This window comes from Pinus tabuliformis, chromosome X (assembly GCF_031772625.1).
Source record: "Pinus tabuliformis cultivar Carrire ecotype Pingquan chromosome X, CPIR1, whole genome shotgun sequence".
Lineage (NCBI taxonomy): Eukaryota > Viridiplantae > Streptophyta > Pinopsida > Pinales > Pinaceae > Pinus > Pinus tabuliformis.
The window spans coordinates 154,325,718-154,350,216 of record NC_142308.1 but is presented as its reverse complement, the minus strand read 5'-3'; positions in this window follow the sequence as shown (position 1 = coordinate 154,350,216).

Below are 24,499 nucleotides of genomic sequence, written 5' to 3'. Positions count from 1 at the left end.
TAAGATATGCATCTTTAGGATACCATAAAACAAAGACTTGTGTTCCTTGGAGGTATTTGAATATTCTCTTTATTGCCTGAAGATGTGATTCTTTTGGATTGGCTTGGAAACATCCAACAATCCCAACTGCATGCATGATATTTGGTCTGGTACCTATTAGATAAAGAAGACTTCCAATCATAGACCTATACTCTGGTTGGTTTACTGCAGGAGAATCATCATTATATATGAGGCTACATCCTGTCATCTGGGAGTACATACATGTTTGCAATCTTCCATCCCATCTTCAGAATTTGCTTGAGATATTTTGTCTGTGAGAGAAAGATGCCATATTTTGTTTGTTGCACTTGTATACCAATAAAATAGGTTAGTTACCCAAGTAAAGACATTTCAAATTCTTGTTGCATAACAGAAGAAAAATTTTGACTCATAGATTATTCATTACTACCAAAGATGATATCATCAACATAAACAACAATAATTAGTAGTTTATCATCTTCAATTTTTGTGTACAAGTTGTTGTCTGCGGATCCTTTTGTGAAACCTTGTTGTTGAAGATATTTTTCAAGACGAAAATACCATGTCCACGGAGCTTGTTTTAGCCCATATAAAGCCTTTTTGAGTTCGCATACAAGGTTTTCATCATTCCCCAAAATGAATCCTTCTGTTTGTTCAATATATACTTCTTCTTCTAGATCTCCATTAAGGAAAACAGGTTTTACATCCATTTGATAAATTTTGAAATGTCTAAAACTTGAAAATGCAAGAAAATTTCTTATGGCTTCAAGTCTGGCTACTGGTGCAAATATTTCTTCAAAGTCTATACCTTCTTGTTGAGCATAGCCTTTACAAAGAAGTCTAGCTTTGTTCCTAATGACCTCTCCAATTTCATTCAACTTATTTTTGAATATCCATTTTGTCCCAATAACATTTTTATCATGAGGCCTTGGAACCAATTCCCAAGTATCATTCTTTTGAATTTGATCAAGTTCTTCATTCATGGCCTTAACCCAACATTCATCTTTACTATCTTGATTTACATTTTGTGGTTCAATGGTGGATAATACAGCTATATAACTAGGAGATCCTACAAGGGTTCTTCTTTTTTGTACCTCAGATTCCTTTTCTCCTAGAATTTTAGTTTTTGGATGATTCTTTTGAACATACCTAGATGGAACCTTTTCTTAGTCTGATGTGTTCTCTTCTGCTGCTTCATTAGTTTATTCTTCTATATCATTGTGATTTGATGTGGGAAGGAATTCATCATCATCATCCTATTTTGTTGATGTTATCTTTTTGGGATCAGTGCATGCTTCATCAATCAAAACATCAATGCACTCAACAATTTTCCGAAGTCTCTTATTGTAACATTTGTATCCTTTGCTTCTAGATGAGTAACCAAGAAGTATTCATTCAGCTGATCTAGCTTCAAACTTACCAAGTTTTTCATCATTATTTCGATGAAACATTTGCTTCCAAAAACTCTAAAATGCTTTACAGTGGGAGGCCTACCATACCAAAGTTCATACGAAGTTTTATCATTATTCACACAAACATGAGCCTTGTTGAGAATATTTACTTTGGTATGTGCAACTTCACCCCAAAAGGTGTCAGGAGTTCCAAACTCATCAAGCATAGCATGAGCCATTTGATGAGCAGTTCTATTCATTATTTCTACCACGACATTTTGTTGAGGAGTTTTAGCTACAAAAAATTCTCTTTTTATGCCATGTTGTTCACAGAAATCAAAGAATTCATCTGATATGTATTCTCCTCCTCAGTTAGATCTGAGACATTTGATTTTTAGATCTAATTCATTTTCAAGTAATGCTTTGAATACTTTAAAGTTATCAAATGCTTCATCTTTGTGTTTCAATAAACTGATCTAGCACATTCTAGAAAATTCATCAATGAATAAGATATAGTATTGTTCTCCACGAGGTGAATTTTTCCTTACTATTCCACACAAACCAATATGTATAAGTTCAATAGGCTTACTTGTTGATCCTTCTTTGGCATTAATTGAACTCTGGTTTGCTTACCGAATTGACATGACTTACATATGATACTTTCTATTAGGGTGATGCTGGGTAGGTCACGAACAACTTTGAGCCTACTTGATTTGCTTATTTGAGAGAAGCTTAGATGTCCCAACCTTCAGTACCATAACTAGTTTTCCTCTACCTTACCTAGGTAACATTGTTCTTGGCTACCTTTCAATATATACAGATTGCTCGGGCTTCTTGTTCCTTTTATTATGGTCTTTTCTGTGTCAAGTTCACGAACCACACATTCTTTTGATCGGAATACCACCTCGTTTCCTTGGTCACATATTTGGCTCACTCAACAAGTTATGGTTTAATCCATCAACATACATAACATTACCAGCTTTAACCTTTTATTTTAGAAAAACGAAACCTTTACCATTAATGATAGCAGGTGATTCATTTCCAAAAGTAACATTTTTTTCTTTCCCTAAAGCATTGTATGAAATAAGTTTATCTTTATATCTGTCATGTGTTTTGAGCAACCGCTATCAATGTACCATTGATTTTCTTGTCCTTCCACAAACAATGCTATGCCACAACTTTTAGACTGTAACTCCTTCCTTTTCCATACCTTAGAATTTGTTGATGTTTGCTCCTTTTGATATGTTGGCTGTAATTTTCTCCTGCATTCAGATTCTTCATGTCCAAAATTATTGCAAAATGAGCATTAAATTTCTTCTTTAAGAGGTGAGAAGTTATTACAAGTGTTCTTCTTGACTCCTGTCTCATTCCTTTGTTTTCTTGCTTCTCTAGTCATGATGGTTTTGTATGCAACACATTGCGCAGACTTATGACCAAAATTATGACATGAGAAACATTGTCCATTAAAGAAGAAATTTGTGTGATCATAGAATATTCTAGTGTTGTTTACCTTTTGATTGGTGCTTCTGTTTTTGTTCATCCTTAGATTAGAGTGAACATAATTTACCTGTGGAATTCCTTTATTCTTTTACTGAGGACTAAAGCTTTGCTAACTGGTTTTGGTGCATTTAGATAGCTTCCAATGGTGACTGAAGACTTTTCTATTTGAGAAGTTTCTCCAGTGTATCCAAGACCTATCTTCATAAGAGGAGAGAGTTGTACCTTGATAATTTCATCTAAGGTTTCAGATCCTTTAGCAAATCTAAGATTCAGTGTTTTTTTTTTCTCAAGTTCCTTTCTTAGACTTACTACTTCACATTCTAACTTCTCATTGTGCTTTTCCTTTTCTATGAGTTGATGCTTCAATGTATCCATGGCTACTTTGTTTTCTTCCAAGAAAATTTTGAGTTGAGTAATTTCTTCAAAGAAGTCTTTTTTCTCTAAATCATCCACAAATGTATCATTACACTCATTAGTACATTTCTCAAAAGCCATGAGTAATTTAAGATCTTGATTAGATTCTCCTTCTTCACTATTTGACAAGCCATCAATTTCTTCATGAGTATAATAGCTTCTTATATTGTCAAATGTCTCCTATTACCTTTTTCAGTATCCTTCCCTTTGTCATGGTTGTCTTTATGAGGACATTTAGCGGCATAATGACCAACTATACCACAAGCAAAACATTTGAAGGGAAGCTTACCTCTGAACCTTCCAGTGCCCAGTTGAAGTTTCTTTACAAAGTTCACCTCATCTTATTCTGATATATATCCTTATTCCTTTTCTTTTCCTTTTGCATATGTTTATTCAATTTAGTATGTCCTAAATTGCTACATTAATTATCGACCGGGAGTCGTAAACTGACGAAGTGTGGCACACTATATGTGCAAGACAACCTCTTTCTTACTTTTTATTGTTTTCAATTTTTGTTTTGTTTTGGGGGCTTTATCTTCGTTTATCTCCTAATGTGAATGGAAATCCTATTCCTAAATTTTAAGAATACTTCAGAAGGTAAGTATGGATATAGATTTTAAGGCAATTATGTCCTTTATGCTGATTTCCAGAGCTTAACACTTCAGAGGATCTCAAAACGTACTAGTAATGAAACTGTCATTTAAACAAGAATGGAAATGTACTGCTAGTAAAATCAAATAAATGATGAACTACTGATCATGAAATCACTACTTCTGTTGCTCATCTAAATACAGAAAAAAATAAGTTAAGCTATTGCACTCAAACAAGTCAAAAACTACAAACTAATAAAAATAAAATCAATTCACTTCATTCATAGTCTGATAGCTCGCCATGTAGTCTAAGCTATGGCTTTAGGAGATAACGTCAATGATATGAGGAAATTGACATCTAATTGCAGAAAAATAATACTAAAATCAAATCACATCATTCATAATCCGATAGCTCGCCATGTAGTCTAAGCTATGGCTTTAGGAGATAACGTCAATGATATTAGGAAATTCATATCTAATTGCAAAAAAATAAAGCTAAAATCAAATCACATCATTCATAGTCTGATAGCTCGCCATGTAGTCAAGCTATAGCTTTAGGAGATAACGTCAATGATATGAGCAGTTTGATATCTAAACTAACTAACAAAGCAAGTAAATAAGACTGAAATCAAAGCACAACTGGAATTAAAAAAAAAACTAATAAAATCAAAGTCAGCGGAGAGGCTAATCTCATGTCACTAGTTATTGCAAAAAATGCCCAGGCCTACTCTATCCTGAGACACACACACACACTGATCAGTGTTAACAACAATATACAGAGCTTGAAAAATCATGTACAGGGATGAAATGTTAATACCATAGCAAATGAAATATACACAGGTGGATAGCTATGAAATATGTGCAATGGAAATAGAGAAGCAATGCATAAAAACTTTACAGCAATAAGGAAAACGAAACCTCGGCATGCATGGGCCCTCTGCACGGCCTTGGTCAATAGCCTATCAGTCTAGAATTATGCTCACGCAATCATATAAAACAGAGTTTTCTTTATATTTCAAAATAGAGGAAGAATCCTCTCATTACCACAGTGGAACTGGTGTCATGGCACAGTAAATTTTAATAGCAAAATTACATTAACAAAGACTAACTCCATGCGTTTGGAAACACATTATTTATAACAAAAAAAATTCATAACTGTTTTCCTATGAAACATCTTTAATTGAAGACACGTAAAAGGACAACGTCCGTAAGCTTAGCATACTGGTTGCCGAGATTATTCAATCTATCAAGAGTGGTTGTTGGATTCACATCGTGGGGAAGTCTACAGGTGTCTGTTACACTAAAAAATGTCACCTTGACTACTTACAGTTAGTATGGCTCAAATCAACAGTCATGCTACCCTCTTAGGCAAGTCTCATGCCTCTGTTATCCATCTCAAACTCAAAGAAGAGAGAAAGTCTTGTAAAAACTATGTTTATCTCTGGGGTCGCAGGTTCTCTGTAGCCTTACCTGCGGGGACGCTGACCATGTTCACAAGATCTGCGTCCATGGACGCTCTGTATGTTAAGGGACAGGTGCGTCCCTCTGTAAAAGGCAAAATGCGCGAGTTTTATCTTGAAAAAGTTACTTGTGGTTACTTCTAGAACATTCTAGAGGTCGGTTTGATGAAATGGATGCGCCTCCAGTTGGTTCATGTATCTCTATTAAGGGGGAACTTATCCCATCAATAAGGGAGCTATCCCACCCAAAGAGGGGGATGATCCCATTGATAGTGGACCTGAATAACCTCTTTACAGCACTATAAATAAAGGCATTGAGCCAGAAGGAGGGGAGGTTGGAACTATACATTTTCTTTGGGTAAATGCTGCAGGATTTAGGTCTTCCATTAGAGCCTTTGTGAGGAGAGATTGTCTTCACTTGATTCTACTTGGGAGAGGGTGAGCTTTGTCAAAGTAGAGGAAAACCCTTGATGGACCCTGGGAGGAACTTGCACAACACCAAGGCCAGGTTGTAAGAGTTTCTTTGTTTCGTTATTAATACAAACTGGTTTATTTTTCTCAATAGCTTGTGTTAATGAGTTATTTCATGTGTTCCTTGGTCTGCATGTTGAATATATGTTTTATTATATGAAATGCAAGTGCTTGGTAATTGTTTGATTGTTTGTGGTTGCAGGAATTGACTTGAAGGAGGAGCTCATCCGGATCGTCAAGAACGGACTTCAACAACAGCGTTTTGGAATAAGGTAAGCCTAAACACTTGTAGTTTTCATGTTGTAAAAGGTGTATTTAGAGAAAGATCACTCCATTTTGTCTTGTTTGTCATTAGAATGTCTTAGACTTCTAGGAAGGTCAGTCGTGTCCGCACCCTTGACAAATTCCGTGTGACAAATTGGCGACTCCACTGGGGATCGAACCCAGAATAAAAACTTGGCTAAATTAGATGAGACTCGACGTGACGCTACTTTAGCTATCGAGACTCACGCGAAACGAATGAAAGCTCAGTACGATAAAAATGTAACCCCTCGAAGTTTTTCGGAAGGAGACCTAGTACTATTATATGATCAAGCTAACGATAAGATAGGTTACATTGTAAAGCGAAAGCTAGCAAAAGGGGCTTATGAGTTAGTTGATTTTGATGGGGACTCTTTGGGTAAACCCAGAAATGGACTTTATCTAAAGAGGTATTATGCTTAAAATGATGGGTATGGAGAATTTTTTAGATAGGTTAGATTTCCTTTCTAGCTAGCAAGTGTGTTAGTTTAGTCAGTGTGCTTAGCTTAGCGAGTGTGGTTTTTCGTCATTATTCTGGCTTATCTTGGTTTTACTCTTGATATTGTAGATGTCGACGCCTCTCCAAACATACATTGGATTTGCTGATGGTGCTTGTCGTAATACACGGAATATCTCTTCCGCAGCTTGGGTTATCTATTCGCCCTCTGACGAGTTAGTTTCTATGCATGGGGTAAGCCTCGGTCAAACAACGAATAACATTGCAGAATACAACGCAGTGGTTGAATTATTATCCGAATCTATTTCATTTGGAATTCGACGTTTGATAGTGAGGTTAGATTATGAACTTGTTGTATTACAGCTTAATAGAGTTTATGCCATTAGAAATCCTGTGTTATTAAGGTTGTTTTTGAGAGTACGTCTCTTGGAACGTGAATTTGATTACATTGAATATCAACATATTCCAAGGTCTTTGAATACATTAGCAGATGCAATTGCTTCTCGAATGTTGGACAGACATTTACGATAATCATGCAAGTAAATTTAAAAACATTTCATCACATATGTTAAACAAGATAAGCCGGTAATAGTGGTATATATAGATAGAAGTGTGTCAAAAAATATATACATCGTCTTCGATCATAGGTTTAAAACACCTTATGATCGGCAAAATGATAGTACAAAAAGTCAAAAATGTCACATGTGACTACAAAAGTGACTAGTCAATCACTGGTGGTGCTCTCTGTACGACACCACTGCGCGGGCTACCTTACGCAAAAATCTCCTAAACGGTCCAGGGACCGCGACTACGAAGCGCTGAAGCCTGATAGGAATGTCGTCCATAGTAGTCTCAGGTATATCTGCCGTGAGACGCTCTAGATCATGCTCCAACTCAGCTAGTACTTCTGCTGTCGCATCCTGTGGGGCCGGTACCGGTGCAGCTGGATGTAGTCTATCATAAGGCCGGAGGTTGGCTGGACGCTGTGGACCAACATCTGCAATTTGAAAGATTTACTATTAATTTTGAGACGATATATATAAAAAATACAAAAAATACATAATTAGAAAACTTGTGAAAATAAAAAGTACCTCTGTCATCCCATTGTTCTCCCTGTGGAAGAACCATGTCTGGATCACCTCTGAAATCCATTCCGGCATACGGAAAGTCCTGTATCACAAAAAGCTGGCCCTCTAACCAGTCAAAATAACTATCTGAGAATCGAACTATTGTCGCGCCCTCGTCAGGATGCCGGGCCATCACCGCAACCCATCGTATCAGCTTTGGCTGCCGAGGACCCAAGATATCAACAGTGAGTTGCTGAGGGATCAGCATTGGAATTCTCTCCAAGGCAAAGCTCACGACTATAGGCCCATATCCAAAAGTCTTTAGTCGTCCGTTCTTTGCCTTGGTCAGTTGGCTCTTCATATGAGCCGACACAGCTTCACACCAGTTGAAAATGGTGCCTTGGTAACAGTCAATTGCCATCCGCATTTGGGATCCGGAAGCAATGTGTAAAGCGGCCGCGCCGCAAATTCTGGTAACCGTGAACGCTATGACTTTGAGTTCCGGTAGAGTGATGTGTTTTATCTCTATGCCTTTTGAATGGTGAGCCCCACGTGTGCACCAATCCTCGCGGAGACTATCAAGGGATTGGCCACCCGGCCTAGTCCCCGCAAGACTGAGTTGCTCACCTCTGTTTGGCAAGCCAGTGAGAAAGTATACATCCGAGGGCTCTATCTCGAGCTGGTGCCCTCCTATGTAAAAGCATTGTTCTTGTACGTTCCATCGCTCAACCAGCCATTCCAAGAATCTTACCTGGCCCCTCATGCCCGGTATGGTCCAATATTTGTATAATCCGCATGCTCTTAGGGCATCCAGGGAAGGTTGATGATTTATTGCAGCTTCATCTTCCTCTACATGCTCTCTTTCTCTCCAGTCTAACATGATTAATGCCCTGTATATCAAAAATAGCAATTAGAAATTGATTTGGGAATTTTTGGTGGTTTTTTGAGAGAGTTGGGGTTTTGAAATGCGCGTTTCTCGGAGGACGCACCCCGGCTTTGTAGCACAGGGCGCCCGGACGCAGCTGGCCTGAAGGCGGGCTGCGTCTTCCGACCGTTTTCCCGTATGAGAAAAAGTCGGGGGACGCAGGTCACCCGAAGGGCACCTGCGTCCGCCGAGAGGCGCATTCCAAAACCAAAACCCCCCCAAAAAATGAAACTAAAACCTAAAAATTGATTCTAAACGGATAGAAATGCAGAGTAGGATGTGTAAAATACCTGGATAAGACGGCGTTCGATTCCGACGGTCAGATTTTCCGCAGCGACCACGGGAAGTTTCTTGTCAAAAGCTCCTTTTTCAACCTCAACAGTGAAACGGTAAAAATGACATGGTAAAAGGTCTTTTTATAGGTTTTTTGGATGAATTAGTTCATTTTTTACCATGAAAAGATGTTTTTGAATGTATTTTTGCCTATTTTAAACAGGTATGAGTAATGTGTTGCTTTTGTGCAGGACAAAGGGATTTCGAGGGAAATTGTAATTTTTCACAAACAAAAATATCAGAGTCATCTTTTAAGCCCTTTTCTGACTCCTAAAACATGAAAAGATCGCCGAGTGTTTCTTTTTCACTCGTTAAAACGGAATTAAAAGACGGTCCCCTTTTAGCTCTTTTCTGACCGCAAAATCAGGAAAAGATTGCCGGGTTTTTGTCGTTTCGAACTCGATAAGGAAATAAAACGACGTGTCCTTGATCGCTTTTTACTTTTCAGGTCAACGACACTATTATGAAAGTACTCCTTGGTCGCAAGATCAAGCGGTTCCCCAGGTATTATTTTATACTTTTTCGGGCTTGAGGGACACAAATATACGAAAAAGTTCAACGTGGAGTCTCCTTTAGTTTTTTCAGACTCTCTAAAATTGAAAAACGCCGAGTTTCTCCTATACTGGGCTCGTTAAAACTTTTACAGTAGAGGACCTGTTCAATTACAAACAGGAACAAACCACTCCTTCCTAGGGTTCGAATTTAAACTAGGTTGGACTCGTCCGAAGGATGAGCTTATAATCAAGCATATGTTATCCTCCTCAAGCTTTTTAAAAATAAAGAGGTACTTGCCAAAAATGGTGGGGGAAAAGAGAGAAGAATGAACCTGTTTGTCACCTTTTGTCTCAGAAGAAACTTTATTACCACTCTTGAACGCGACACTTTTCATTCACCTGGGTTGGGAAATCTTTTACCTCACAATTGACCAAATCACTTTGAACGTCTTTAGCCGGGTTTCGGGGATTAACTTTGAGTTATTCGTCACCAAGCCATCTATTGTGTCGTTATGTGTTCAAGAGGTCTGCAAGCAAAACTTTCATCTGCAAAATACTTGTCATCCATTTGACCATCCCTGAGTCAGTCCTTATAGCAACATTTCTTCAACTTGAACAATGATTTCGTGTTGCGGGCTTACCTGCAACGGGTCGCTTTCTATCGACATCGACACATTATCTAGAAAGATGACTTAGGAATCGACAGTACCTTGAAGTCTGCATGCATCAATGGCAGGTTTCTCGCCTTTGACGTCAGTTTACATCATTGACTTTCGATCAAAGGATTCCGTGAAGTGTTCGACATCAAAACATCTATTCACATTTCACGGGTTGTGCTTGGTACTTTGAGAACCATTGACATTACTGGTGGTTTCTCTCATGCTTGTTAACAGTTTACATCATCGACTGGTAATCAAGTGGTTTCTAACATGTTCGACATCGAATCATTTAATCACATGGCTAGAATCGTACCAATTCGGGAAGTAGAAGTGAAGACCCTGGATCTAGTTTCTACCATCCAGGCTGCGAGGAGTTTTGTATTCATTATCTATGTAGACTAATCATAAACAGATGGCTGCGTCCATACTGTGTCTACAAAAGTCTATTAAAATGATGTACTACAAGATCATTCCTGTATCAGAATAGTTAGTCCATTAGTTAAAGTTTTGAATCTGAGTATGGGAATGCCTACCTCAGTGATGATATAATCTTATCCATGTATTTTGTGTTGAAAATTGCAGGTTCCAACCAGGCCATCCACAAGACAATCCTTGAAATGATAAAGCGCTTCACCCTTCCTAGAATTACAAAACCCTATTCTCTTCCAGGCTTCGCACTTTAGGGGGCAATCTGTTACACTAAAAAATGTCACCTTGACTACTTACAGTTAGTATGGCTCAAATCAACAGTCATGCTACCCTCTTAGGCAAGTCTCATGCCTCTGTTATCCATCTCAAACTCAAAGAAGAGAGAAAGTCTTGTAAAAACTATGTTTATCTCTGGGGTCGCAGGTTCTCTGTAGCCTTACCTGCGGGGACGCTGACCATGTTCACAAGATCTGCGTCCATGGACGCTCTGTATGTTAAGGGACAGGTGCGTCCCTCTGTAAAAGGCAAAATGCGCGAGTTTTATCTTGAAAAAGTTACTTGTGGTTACTTCTAGAACATTCTAGAGGTCGGTTTGATGAAATGGATGCGCCTCCAGTTGGTTCATGTATCTCTATTAAGGGGGAACTTATCCCATCAATAAGGGAGCTATCCCACCCAAAGAGGGGGATGATCCCATTGATAGTGGACCTGAATAACCTCTTTACAGCACTATAAATAAAGGCATTGAGCCAGAAGGAGGGGAGGTTGGAACTATACATTTTCTTTGGGTAAATGCTGCAGGATTTAGGTCTTCCATTAGAGCCTTTGTGAGGAGAGATTGTCTTCACTTGATTCTACTTGGGAGAGGGTGAGCTTTGTCAAAGTAGAGGAAAACCCTTGATGGACCCTGGGAGGAACTTGCACAACACCAAGGCCAGGTTGTAAGAGTTTCTTTGTTTCGTTATTAATACAAACTGGTTTATTTTTCTCAATAGCTTGTGTTAATGAGTTATTTCATGTGTTCCTTGGTCTGCATGTTGAATATATGTTTTATTATATGAAATGCAAGTGCTTGGTAATTGTTTGATTGTTTGTGGTTGCAGGAATTGACTTGAAGGAGGAGCTCATCCGGATCGTCAAGAACGGACTTCAACAACAGCGTTTTGGAATAAGGTAAGCCTAAACACTTGTAGTTTTCATGTTGTAAAAGGTGTATTTAGAGAAAGATCACTCCATTTTGTCTTGTTTGTCATTAGAATGTCTTAGACTTCTAGGAAGGTCAGTCGTGTCCGCACCCTTGACAAATTCCGTATGACAGTGTCAACATGACCCCAGAGATCTAGGAACGGCCACGAATCCTTCACGTGTTTGAAAACAGAGTCCGGTTGTCGTAGGACTCCTACGTTGGACCACCATTTGACCACCGTTGACCACGGCTTTCCTTAATGAATCCGGCTAAACCAATAGGACCTGATCCATGTCCAGGTCATTTCTATCTTGCCCACGTGCCTTGTTTTGCCTGATGACACCTGCAACCTAGAGTTTAACAAAAACAACTGTGGAAAGTTGAATCAGCTGCGGAAAGTGGCTGCATTCCGCAGCTAATGAGCAAAATCTAAGTCAAACAACAAACACAAAAACATAGTTAGAAAACCACTTAAATGCTCTTTTAGAATCAATATGCAATGTTCTTTGATAGCTTATGGGGTAATGGTGAGGGGAAAAATTCTAGGAAAATGTGTAGGAGAGATGTAGTTTCAAAGCTCAACATACCCCCACTGTGAAGGTGTTGCATGTACCCATGCAACCAAAACTTTGACCATCCTCCTTTCAGTTCATGTGTTCTGAGACTTCTGCCAATACATCCAGCCTTCTTTTCTTCTTTCTTGGGACCACTGTAATCCTCGGCTTCCTCATTAGGCACTTGAATTTAAGCTTGATGAGAGCCCTGCTCAACCTCTTGTTCTTTTTCTTCAATTTTCTATTTTTCTTCTGCCATAGCCCAAGATGCAACATGGTGTTGTCGTGAATAATCTTATCTAACCTACCCTGTTCTTTCAATGTTTCATTTTCTCTTTTGATGTGTCTATTTAGGACCTCCAGCTCAAAAACTTCCTGTTTTATTGATTGGATTTGAGCTTCTTGGGCTGTATTAGGCTGGGTAGATGAAGTGCCTTGGTCTGTGGCAGTTTTATCCAACGTCTCAATATAATCATACATTTCTTGCTGGATTGGATCTATCTCAGGTGTATTCTTCCTTGGGCTGCCCCCAAAATCTGGTTGAGAAGGACTGATCTCAAAATCTGGCCGAGAAGGACTATGTTCAAAATCTGGCTGAGGAATAGGAGTATGGTGTGGGCCACGGCCAAGAGGGATTGTTGAAGGTTGTTCCGGTGTTTCCCCTCCTAAATCAATGAATTGGGGCCCTTTCGTTTGTACTTTCCTCAATTTTCCTTTAAGTCTGGAGCTCCTCCTTAAATTTTGTGAACTAGTGTCTTCTTTCTCCACACTCTGTTTTTCTTTCCCTTTTCTCTTTGCTACAACTGACTGTTCCTGAAGGTAAACTAGTCTTTCAGAAATTATTTGGTGGTCCTGTTCTGAGGAAGGTTCTTGGGTTTGATAGACAGCCTCAATATTTCTTTTCCCTTTTGATTTTCTTGGCTTCTTAACCTCAGCTCTTTCCTTCCTTCTTTCAGACAGTTTTTCTTCCCTACTAGTTTCTTTAACTATGTTAGTAGGAGTGTCCTGAATTCTAACACTTGTTTTCTTTCTCCTGATTTTCCTTGATGAGCTGCTTTCGGGTGTTTCAGGTGGATCTTGAAAGAAGTTTCTAACCAAAAACTGCTCCCAGGTGTCCTTCTTTTCCTTCAACTGTTTTTCAATCAAAATTTTCACAAGGCTGTGATGGTACAGGTGGGGTTCTACGTCCCCCAGATTCTTTTGGACGGTTATGGACATCTTTTTCAAGCTATTTAACAAAAATCAAGGCAAATTAATAGTTTGATTTTCTAGAAAATTCATAAGCAACCGGGTGTGGTACATATACATGGACCTGAACCGTCCCTCACATGTAATAAACTTCTGGATTATCAATAATAGACTGGACCACTTTTCTCCTAAAGCAGAGATAGGGATTCCACGTTTGAAAATGGTTATATCCATACCTGGATTGCGTAGGATAACCCTCCATGCTCTCTCGTCAAAGCTTTTATTTTTGAACCACTGTTCTCCCTCCTTTGGGAGTTTCGTTGCGACTGCTATAAATGCCTCTGTGACTGAGAATTTAAGGTCTCCAACCTCAACCTCCACGCCATCAAACGACCTCGCAAAAGTCTTCGTAACTTCTTTGTTGTAGCCTCTGAATTTCTGAATGAATTGTAGCCACCGTGCCTTCCTTAGCATACTTTTCAATTGCGGATACCCCTCCATGAATTTGGGCCCTTCCGGTTCTGCTCTCAACAGAGGACCCATTCCTTCCCCTGCTTTAAAATACGTCTGCGTGAGTGATAGACTGACAGGGGTGAGACGGTTGTGTTTGCAGGGGATGTAGAAGGACTGTGGAGAAAACCAGTGATCGTAAATGGAAGAATGGAGTTCTCAAAATGAAGGCTTATGTGAGCAGACCAAAAATACAAATGCAACTTCGATGGGGTAGTATGGAAATAGAGTGAGCCCGGCAAAGTTTTGAACTAGACGGCTGCGGAATAGACGTTAGAATGCTCACAAAATGGCTGTGGAATTTGTGCCGTAGGAAAGAGCCGTGACCAAATCGATCACGTCCTCATGATTACCCGGTTTAACAGATGGAGTGTCAAAGTACAATTAAACACAAGTTAAGTTCGGATATGGATCATGAGGCCGTTAAAAATTAATGGAAGGTTCGTGGTGGAATTATGTAAAGGCCATGGAGCGGTTATGGAAGCTATCAAGGTGAATCATTACATATAATGGAGCCGATGGTTTCATAACTATGTAAAATGTGTTTTAAAATGCTATTTGAAATGAACTTTGCTCATACCTTGGAACTTACCACTTCCATCCATTGACCTTTGATTGGCTGCTTCCTGATGATGCTTCTAGGTGCTTTATATCTTCATAATATCTTCCTTTGCCATACCTGCATTTGGTTTTCATTATCATTTAACTAACATCTGACTGTCAATGTTGAATAACAGAGTGATGGCTGCGGAATCAACTTTTAGCTGTGGAAACTGACACATTGATCATATTATTGAATGGAGATGGATAAATGATGACTGAGTGAATGAAAAATGGTCATGGGAGGGCTTTTATTGGAAGAATGAAATGAAATGAAGTGAAGTGAAATGAAGTGGAGTGAAATGTAGTGGAGTGAAATGAAACTATGAAATGAGAAAAAGATTTTTTTTTTTTTTTGGAAAATATAGGGTGTCAGAAGGTTCTGATTTTCGCCCTGTATTTTCTGTATAAGACTGCCAATCAGTGATTTGTTTTCAGGCTTATACACATTTTATTTATTTATTTATTTATTTTAAAAAACAGAAAAGAACAAAGACTAGGCTAGTGGAGAAGAAGGATTCTTCTTCACCAGCCTTATTGCAGAACTATCTTGAAAGATTTTGACAAATTCCTCTTTTGAGAGTGGCTTATGATAGATCTTTAATCTGTGGCCATTCACAATAAGAGGAGTTTGATGTTCATCAATGGTTTTGATTCTTACCACTCCATTGCTAAATATTTTGTCAATCTCATATGGCCCAAGCCAATGAGTCTGAAATTTTCCTTTAAAATCTTTAAACTTGGAATCAAATAGCAATGCCCAATCTCCTTCTTCAAACTTTTTCTCCTTGATGTATTTTTCATGCCACTTAGCTCTTTGATATTGAACTAGATTAGTTCTTAGGATTGCTTCTTGTCTGATCTCATCTAGCTCATTCAACTGTTCCATTCTATGCTTTTGGGCTTCTGATAGATCCATTCCCAACTGAACTGCCATCTTGAAAGTTTTGACTTGGAACTTAATGGGGAGCAGGACTTCTTTCCCATAAACAAGTTCACAGGGAGAATGTCCTGTTGTATTCCTCCGTGTAGTTCTAGGCCCACAAGGCTTCAGGAAGCATTTCTACCCAATCTCTTCTGTGTAGATGAACAGTCTTGGTAATGATGCCTTCAATAAATTTGTTTGTAGACTCCACTTGACCATTTGCTTGCGGATGGTAAGGAGAAGATTTTATGTGCTTGACTTTGTATTCTTTCATCATCTTCTCCACCAGGTTGGATGTGAATTGACCTCCCTGATATGTCACAATTTTTCTTGGAACACCAAAGCGAATAAAAATATCCTCATAAAGAAAACTAACAACTGAATGCTCAGTAGCAGAAAATAATGCTTTGGCTTCTACCCATTTAGTGACATAATCAGTACATACCAATATATACTTTCTTTGTTTAGATGGTGGGTTAATAGGTCCAATGAAATCTAAAGCCCATTTTTCGAAGGGTTCGATGAGTACCTGTGGCTGCAATGGCATTTCATTTGAAAGGGTAGGTTTCCCTACTCTTTGGCAGCTATCACACCTTTTGACATATTGTTTTTCATCTTTGAAGAGGGATGGCCAATAATATCCTAAAGAGAAGATTTTATAGGTTGTCCTTTTGTCAGCAAAGTGTCCACTGCATGGTTCATCATGACATGCTTTGAGGATATTAGGCATTTCATCTTCCCTAACACATCTTCTGATCACAAGATCTGGCCCTGTTTTAAACAATTTGTTAGAAATCCATGAATACTTTGAACTCTCCTGAATAATCTTTCTTCTTTCACCAGGAAATAAATGTGGAGGTAGTTTCCCTGTAACCAAATAGTTAGCTATATCTGCATACCAAGGGGTCTTAGTATTTACTGCAAATAAATATTCATCAGGAAACTTGTCCTCTACAGGGGAATCTTCTTTAGTATTCTGAATCCTAGACAAGAAATCAGCTACTGTATTTGTTTCCCTAGTCTATCCAACGCAGTAATATTGAATTCCTGTAAAAGTAGGAGCCACCTTGTAACTCTACCATTAGTAATAGGTTTGTCATTAGATATCTAATTGTAGAATGACAATATGAATAAAAGTTTCATAGCCTATTATATAATGTCTAAACTTATTGATTGCATGAAGAACAACTAAGAACTCTTTTTCAGTCACAGTATAGTTCAACTCAGTGGGAGTTAAATTTTTACTGGTATAGTAAATGGCATAAGGAACTAAATCTTTTTGACCCAACACAGCTCCTAAAGCTGTATCTAAAGCATCTGTAGAAATATGGAAAGGAAGTTTCCAATTTGGTCCTCTCAAGATAGGCGCTTCAGATATTCTTGTTTTCAAAGTTTCAAATGTTGTTTGGCAATCAGGACCCCATTTAAATTCACAGTCTTTTGTAAGCAGTTTGAAGAGTGGAGATGCTATTTTAGTGAAGTTTTCTATAAATCTTCTATAATATCCAGTGAATCCCAAAAAACTTCTAACATCTTTTTGACAATTTGGAATAGGCAACTTGGAGATGACTTCAACTTTAATCCCATCCCCTGAGATATGATGTCCCAAAACAGTACCTTCAGTAAACATCATAAAGCATTTTTCATGGCTTAGTGAGAGGTTTGTTTCTTTACATCTTATAAGGTCTTTTTCCAAATTTTCTAATGCCTCTTCAAATGAATCACCATAAACTGTAAAATCATCCATATAAACCTCTACACAATCATGGATTAGATCAAAAAAAATTCCTAGTACTGCTCTTTGGAATGTTGCGGGTGCATTACATAATCCAAAAGGAAGAACTCGATAAGCAAAAGTTTCCCATGGATAGGTAAATGTGGTCTTATCCTGATCTTCAGGTGCTACCTGAATTTGATTATAACCACTAAAACTATCCAGAAATGAAAAATACTTTTTGCCTGCTAATGTATCTAATACTTGATCGATAAAGGGCAAGGGAAAGTGATCCTTCAAAGTTGCTTTATTCAATTCCCTGTAATCAATGCATACCCTCCATTTACCATTCTTTTTGGGTACTATAACCAAATGAGAAACCCATCGGCTATCTGAAATTGGGTAAATGAAATTTACATTGAGTAGTTTTTCGAGCTCTTCTTTCACTATCTCCCTAAGATTTGGATTCATCCTTCTCTGAGGTAGTCTGATTGGTCTATTGTTTCCTCGATATAGATATGATGAATGCAAGTCTTAGGGTCAATACCTTTCATATCAATATACTCCCATGCAAATGCAGTAGAATGTGTTGTGATTTTTCCAAATTTTTGTTGATATTCAATGTTTTACCTGGAAAAATCTCAATGGTAGAACTACCGAACTCTTCCATAGAGTAAAGAGACATTTGTCTTGATGATAAATACTCAATGTCAGAATATAATTGAAATTGTGTGTGGTCATATTCTAAAGATGTTTCAAAATTCTCTAATGTGTTCAGAATTTGACTATCTTCACTAATTTCAGAAATGGTAAAGACAGGTTGTATATTGTCCTCATCATCGACCCATTCATTGTATCCTACTTCTGTAATTGCTTTTGCTGGAGGATACAGATTGAATTTCTTTGTCAAACTACCATCAGAAATGTACATATCCCCATATCTACAACTAATGAAAGCATCAGCTGTGGCTAGCCAAGGTCTTCCTAAGATGAGTGGGTGCCCTCCTAAATTACTTTTGGGAGTCAAAATCATGAAATCTACTGGATATTCCCAAGAATCTAAGGAGACTGAAATATCTTCTAATATGCCATCTGTTTTGATTATTGATCTATCTGCAAGTTGCAATAATGTGGGTGTAAAAAGAAGATTAGGAAGTTTAAACTGTTCCATAGTCTGTCTACTCATAATGTTGATAGCAACCCCTAATTCAATCAAAGTATTTGGAATTTCTATCCCATTTATATGTGTCTTGACAATTGGACTACCTGGATCTACATATTTCTGCATGGTAATTTTTCCCATCATGATATCTGCAATTTGTCCTACCAGGTGGATTCTTCTTGTATCTCTTGGTTTCCTTCCTGGCCTCTTAAGAGTCAACTCCTTTATTGTTTTCGCTAGAATAGGAATCTCTCTAATGGCTTGTAGCAAGGGAATCTTGATACAAACATTCTTTAATTCATCTAGAAAATCATAGTTAGGCAACAAGATTTGTTTTTCTACCCCTTTGTCAATTTGTAATCTTTCAGGGAAAGGAGGTGTGGATGAAGATGCAGGTTGCTCAACTATAGGAGTTGTGGGGGTTGACTCTTTTTCTTTTTCTTTTTGAATGTTTGAGTTTTGAAGAGATGCTTCCTTAGAACATTTATTGGCTTTAAGAGAATCCTCCTCAGAGGTATCTTGCTCTTGATCATCTATAGGAGATTTTTCTAAAACTCTACCATATCTGAGTTGAACATCATTAAGAGGAACAATCATATAGGTAGGAAATTGTTGTCCTTCTACCATGTAAGCATTTTGAGGATTTTTATTGTTTGGATTTGGCAATGGCTGGGCTGGTAGTTGATTTGTATTTTGTTGAAATGGAAGCAAGAGTTGAGGATTTGGATTTTGTTGAGAAGGTTGTTGTTGTGGAAATGGTAATGAAAGTTGTAGGTTTTGATTTTGAATTTGTGGATTTTGTTGATTTTGAAAAGATGGAGGATATTGATAAAATTGAGCAAATCTCGCATAAGGATTTTGCATCCCTTGTGCCCATGATTGGTATGGATTTTGAGGTTGGGGCCAAGGTTGTTGCCAAGATTTCCAATTTGGCGGGAGCTGAAAGTTCATAGGATTGTTAAATCCTAGATTTTGTGGCCCCTGCCATGGTCTTCTTGAAACAAAACAAAGGGACTCTACTGAATTTGGATCTTCTTGAAAGACAGCTTTGAGCCCAGGAATTGAAGGACAATCCTTGGTCTCATGGCTTTTTGAGCAAATCACACATGCTTCTACAACTTTTGCATCCAAGGAGCATTCCCTTAAAGCATGTTTCTTTCTGCATTTTGGACAAAAGATGGCTAAGGCTTCGGCTTATGCTTTCTGCTTGTTTTTTATTTTAAGGGTGTCTATTTGTTCACTAAGGCTCCCTAGAATATCAATTTTGAACTCATCAAGCATATTGCCAATCTTTTCCCTACTTACTGATCCAGTTGCAGACTTGTTTGCTCTAATAAGAGAAGGATCTCTCGGCCCTTTTCCAGTTTTAGATTTTCCCCTTGAGAGATGGACACATAGTTCTGCTATGTCATGGAGTGGAAGTTGAGAAATATTTCCCTTCCCCATCATGTTTAAAATATCTATCCATTCATCTCTAATGGCTTTCAATAGAAGGACTTTCAAGGTTTCCTCATCTAAATTACTCATTTTTGCTCTCTTTAAGTTGTATTGAAATCTTTCGAGTAAATCCTCCAAGTTTTCATCTTCTTTTTGCATCATCATGAATACCTCATCCTTATGATTGGTGGGCATACAATAATCGAGGTATCTATCCAAAAATGTTTGTTCCATATCATTCCAAGTCCTAATAGACTGAGTGACTAATCCCATGAACCATTTCAAAGCAGCTCCTTTCAATGTTGAAGGAAACAGTTTGAGTTTTTGAGAGTCTTCCATATAGTCATAGGTTTGGCACAAGACTTCAAACTCAAATAGAATTTTTTTAGGATCCTCACTTCGCAACCCATAAAAGTTTGGGAGGACAGATGGTGAAATTCTTTTCATTGTTGTATGGGTTTCCTCATCGGCTATAGGGAATCCAAATGAGTTATCTCCATCCCTATTTCCCCCATTGTTACCTCTACCTCCCCCATTATTTCCTCCTCCTCTACCTCTACCTCTACCCCCTCCTCCAAATCCATCTACTACTTCTTCTGTCATGATAGTTTCCTCAGAGTCTTTTGGTTCTTCTATTAATGGTGAACGAGGAAGAGTTTCTCCCTCCTCTTCTTCAGGTGATTCTACTTTTGTGATTACAATATGTTTCCCTGTAGAAGTGAAGAAAGGTTCTTCTCCTAGATCAGATTTAATGGATAGTGTGGGAGAGTCTCCTAATTCGGCTGCTGCCCCTTGAATTCCAGGAATCCTAAGGCTGGGAGTGTGAGTCGGAGATGATGGAGGTGTATCTTGTCTATGCCTTGAAGTAGCTGGAGTTGTGAAAATCGAACTTTTGGCCCTAGCTATAAACCTTCCCCTAGAATCTCTTGCTCTATGCATGTCATTTTTTATTTTTATTTTTTCAAGTCGGGCTAATAATTCTCTTTCTGATCTTCCAAGTCACACTAGGTGCAAGAAGAGAGCATAATCAAGAAATTATTGAACTAATAACTCTTTTTTCTGATCCTCCAGATCACACTAGGTGCAAGAGGAGAGCATACTTCAAGAAGTTATCAATTTTCCCTTCTTTTCTTTTCTTTTTTAATGTAAGAGATCGGCTACCTAGTTACACTTCCCCGGCAACAACGCCAAAATGTTTAGTCAATTTAGTATGCCCTAAATTGCTACATTAATTATCGACCGGGAGTCGTAAACTAATGAAGTGTGGCGCACTATATGTGCAAGACAACCTCTTTCTTACTTTTTATTGTTTTCAACTTTTGTTTTGTTTTGGGGCTTTTATCTTCATTTATCTCCTAATGTGAATGGAAATCCTATTCCTAAATTTTAAGAATACTTCAGAAGGTAAGTATGGATATAGATTTTAAGGCAATAATGTCCTTTATGCTGATTTCCAGAGCTTAACACTTCAAAGGATCTCAAAATGTACTAGTAATGAAACTGTCACTTAAACAAGAATGGAAATGTACTGCTAGTAAAATCAAATAAATGATGAACTATTGATCACGAAATCACTACTTCTGCTGCTCATCTAAATACAGAAAAAAAAAAAAAGTTAAGCTACTGCACTCAAACAAGTCAAAAACTGCAAACTAATAAAAGTAAAATCAATTCACTTCATTCATAGTCTGATAGCTCGCCATGTAGTCTAAGCTATGGCTTTAGGAGATAACGTCAATGATATGAGGAAATTGACATCTAATTGCAGAAAAATAAAGCTAAAATCAAATCACATCATTCATAGTCCGATAGCTCGCCATGTAGTCTAAGCTATGGCTTTAGGAGATAACGTCAATGATATGAGGAAATTGATATCTAATTGCAGAAAAATAAAGCTAAAATCAAATCACATCATTCATAGTCCGATAGCTTGCCATGTAGTCTAAGATATGGCTTTAGGAGATAACGTCAATGAGATGAGCAGTTTGATATCTAAACTAACTAACAAAGCAAGTGAATAAGACTAAAATCAAAGCATAACTGGAATTAAAAAAAACTAAGAAAAGCAAAGTCAGCAGAGAGGCTAATCTCATGTCATTAGTTATTGCAAAAATTGTATGTAAATGCCCGGGCCTACTCTATCCTGACACACACACACACACTGATCAGTGTTAACAACAATATACAGAACTTGAAAAATCATGTACATGAATGAAATGTTAATACCATAGCAAACGAAATATACACAGGTGGATAGCTATGAAATATGTGCAATGGAAATAGAGAAACGATGCATAAAAACTTTACAGCAATAAGGAAAACGAAACCTAAGCATGCAGGGGCCCTCTGCACAGCCTTGGTCAACAAACCATCAGTCCAGAATTATGCTCATGCAATCATATAAAACAGAGTCTTCTTTATATTTCAAAACAGAGGATTAATCCGCTCGTTACCACAGTGGAACTAGTGTCACGACACAGTAAACTTTAATAGCAAAATTACATTAACAAATACTAACTCCATGCGTTTGGAAACACATTATTTATAACAAAAGAAATTCATAACTGTTTTCCTATGAAACATCTTTAACTGAAGACACGTAAAAGGACAGCGTCCGTAAGCTTAGCATACTGGTTGTCGAGATTATTCAATCTATCAAGAGTGGTTGTTGGATTCACATCGTGGGGTAGTCTACAGGTGTCAACATGACCCTAGAGATCTAGGAACAGCCACAAATCCTTCACGTGTTTGAAAACAGAGTCCGGTTGACGTAGGACTCCTACGTTGGACCACTATTTGACCATTGTTGACCACGGCTTTCCTGAATGAATTCGGATAAACCAATAGGACCTAATCCATGTCCAGGTCATTTATATCTTGCCCACATGCCTTGTTTTGCCTGATGACACCTGCAGCCTAGAGTTTAACAAAAATAGCTGCGGAAAGTTGAATCGGCTGTGGAAAGTGGCTGCATTCCGCAGCTAATGAGCAAAATCTAAGTCAAACAGCAAACACAAAAACATAGTTAGAAAACCACTTAAATGCTCTTTTAGAATCAATATGCAATGTTCTGATAGCTTATGGGGTAATGGTGAGGGGAAAAAGTCTAGGAAAATGTGTAGGAGAGATGTAGTTTCAAAGCTCAACAGCATATTCTTTAAATTTGGCTTCTCTAACTTCTGAGGGACCTCCTTTAATCATTTCAAAAGTAGTTAGGATCCCGTGAAGTTGAACAAAAGTGAGAGTTTGCAGATCCTGCTTCTCTACAATGGCAGACACTTTTGACTCGAATTTAGGAGTTAGAGATCTTAAAATTTTCTCTACTAAAGTGGTATCCTTTATTTCTTTACCCAGATTTTTCATGCAATTTACAATCTCATCTATACGTAGAAAGAAACTAGAAATACTTTCATCATTATGCATTTTGAGAGTTTCATATTGAATTTTGAGATTTTGGAGTTTAGCCATTTTTATCTTGGTATCACCTTCATAGCTTTGAATGATTTTGTTCCATATTTCGTTTGTTGTGTTTAAATACATTAATTGGACAAATTATAATTCTATCAGACTTCCCAATAATGCATTGACAACTTTGGCATTGATTTCATACGTCTTCTTTTCTGCTGCATCTATGGGAACTGTGGCTGGATATTGGTAACCTCCTTCCACAATTGCCCAAACATATGCTCCAAGGGACTGAGGATAGGATCTAGTTCTTGTCTTCCAATATATTAAATTATTTCCGTTGAAGAATGGTGGTCTAATAGACGTCGTTCCATCTTGATTGCTCGTCTTGGGAGATCTTCCTTCAAGCAAACAAGCTTCTTTTGAAGGACTTGCCCTGATACCAATTGTTGGGAAAAATACTGGGGGGGGCGTGTGAATCAGTATTTTAAAAACTCACAATAGTAATTTTCCTTTCTGAAATATGTACATGACTTTACTAAACCCATATCGCATATGTACACAACTGTTGTAAAAGAAACTAGCACATGCTTCGTAAACTTGTAAAACAACTAATTCTTTATCTGTTGGACTTAAACCAGAATGTAAGAGATCTATCAAGAATTTGATAAGCAGTGAGCAGTAAGAAAAGAATAAAGTATCAGACATAAGCAACACACATGAACACCAAGATATAAGGTGGAAACCCAATGTGGGAGAAAACCATTTTTGTTTTCGTCTCAATCTTCAAACTTATTAATATCAACAACTTCTTACATTCTTGTACTGGTGCATAATCATGTCAGTATGTAGGCACCCACCTGCTGAAGGCTACAACCTTCACTCGTTCTCTAGCTCCTACTGGAAGGGAGCTCCAACCCCTTGATCTGATTACCAGCTACTACTGGCAAGAAGCTTCGACTTCCTTACTGAAGGCTCCAACCCTTAGCAACATCCGTGGACCACGTTTCATAAATTTTCACACTAGATCCACCTGCTTTAATACATCAAAACTTGTAGATCAACTGAAGCAAACACCAACTTAATTCAAACAGAACAGTGAGATCATTGTAACCAGAACATAGAACTGAACTCAGAATACTGCATCAACACACAGAATCAACTGCAACCCTGATCATTCATATGCCAACATGTATATGCTACTTCACTTAAGGCAACCCACATGTATACATGCTTTTCTGTAGAGAAACCTGTGTACAGATCTCAATATACTAAAAACTTGTAATTTTGAATTAGACACAGAGTTGATC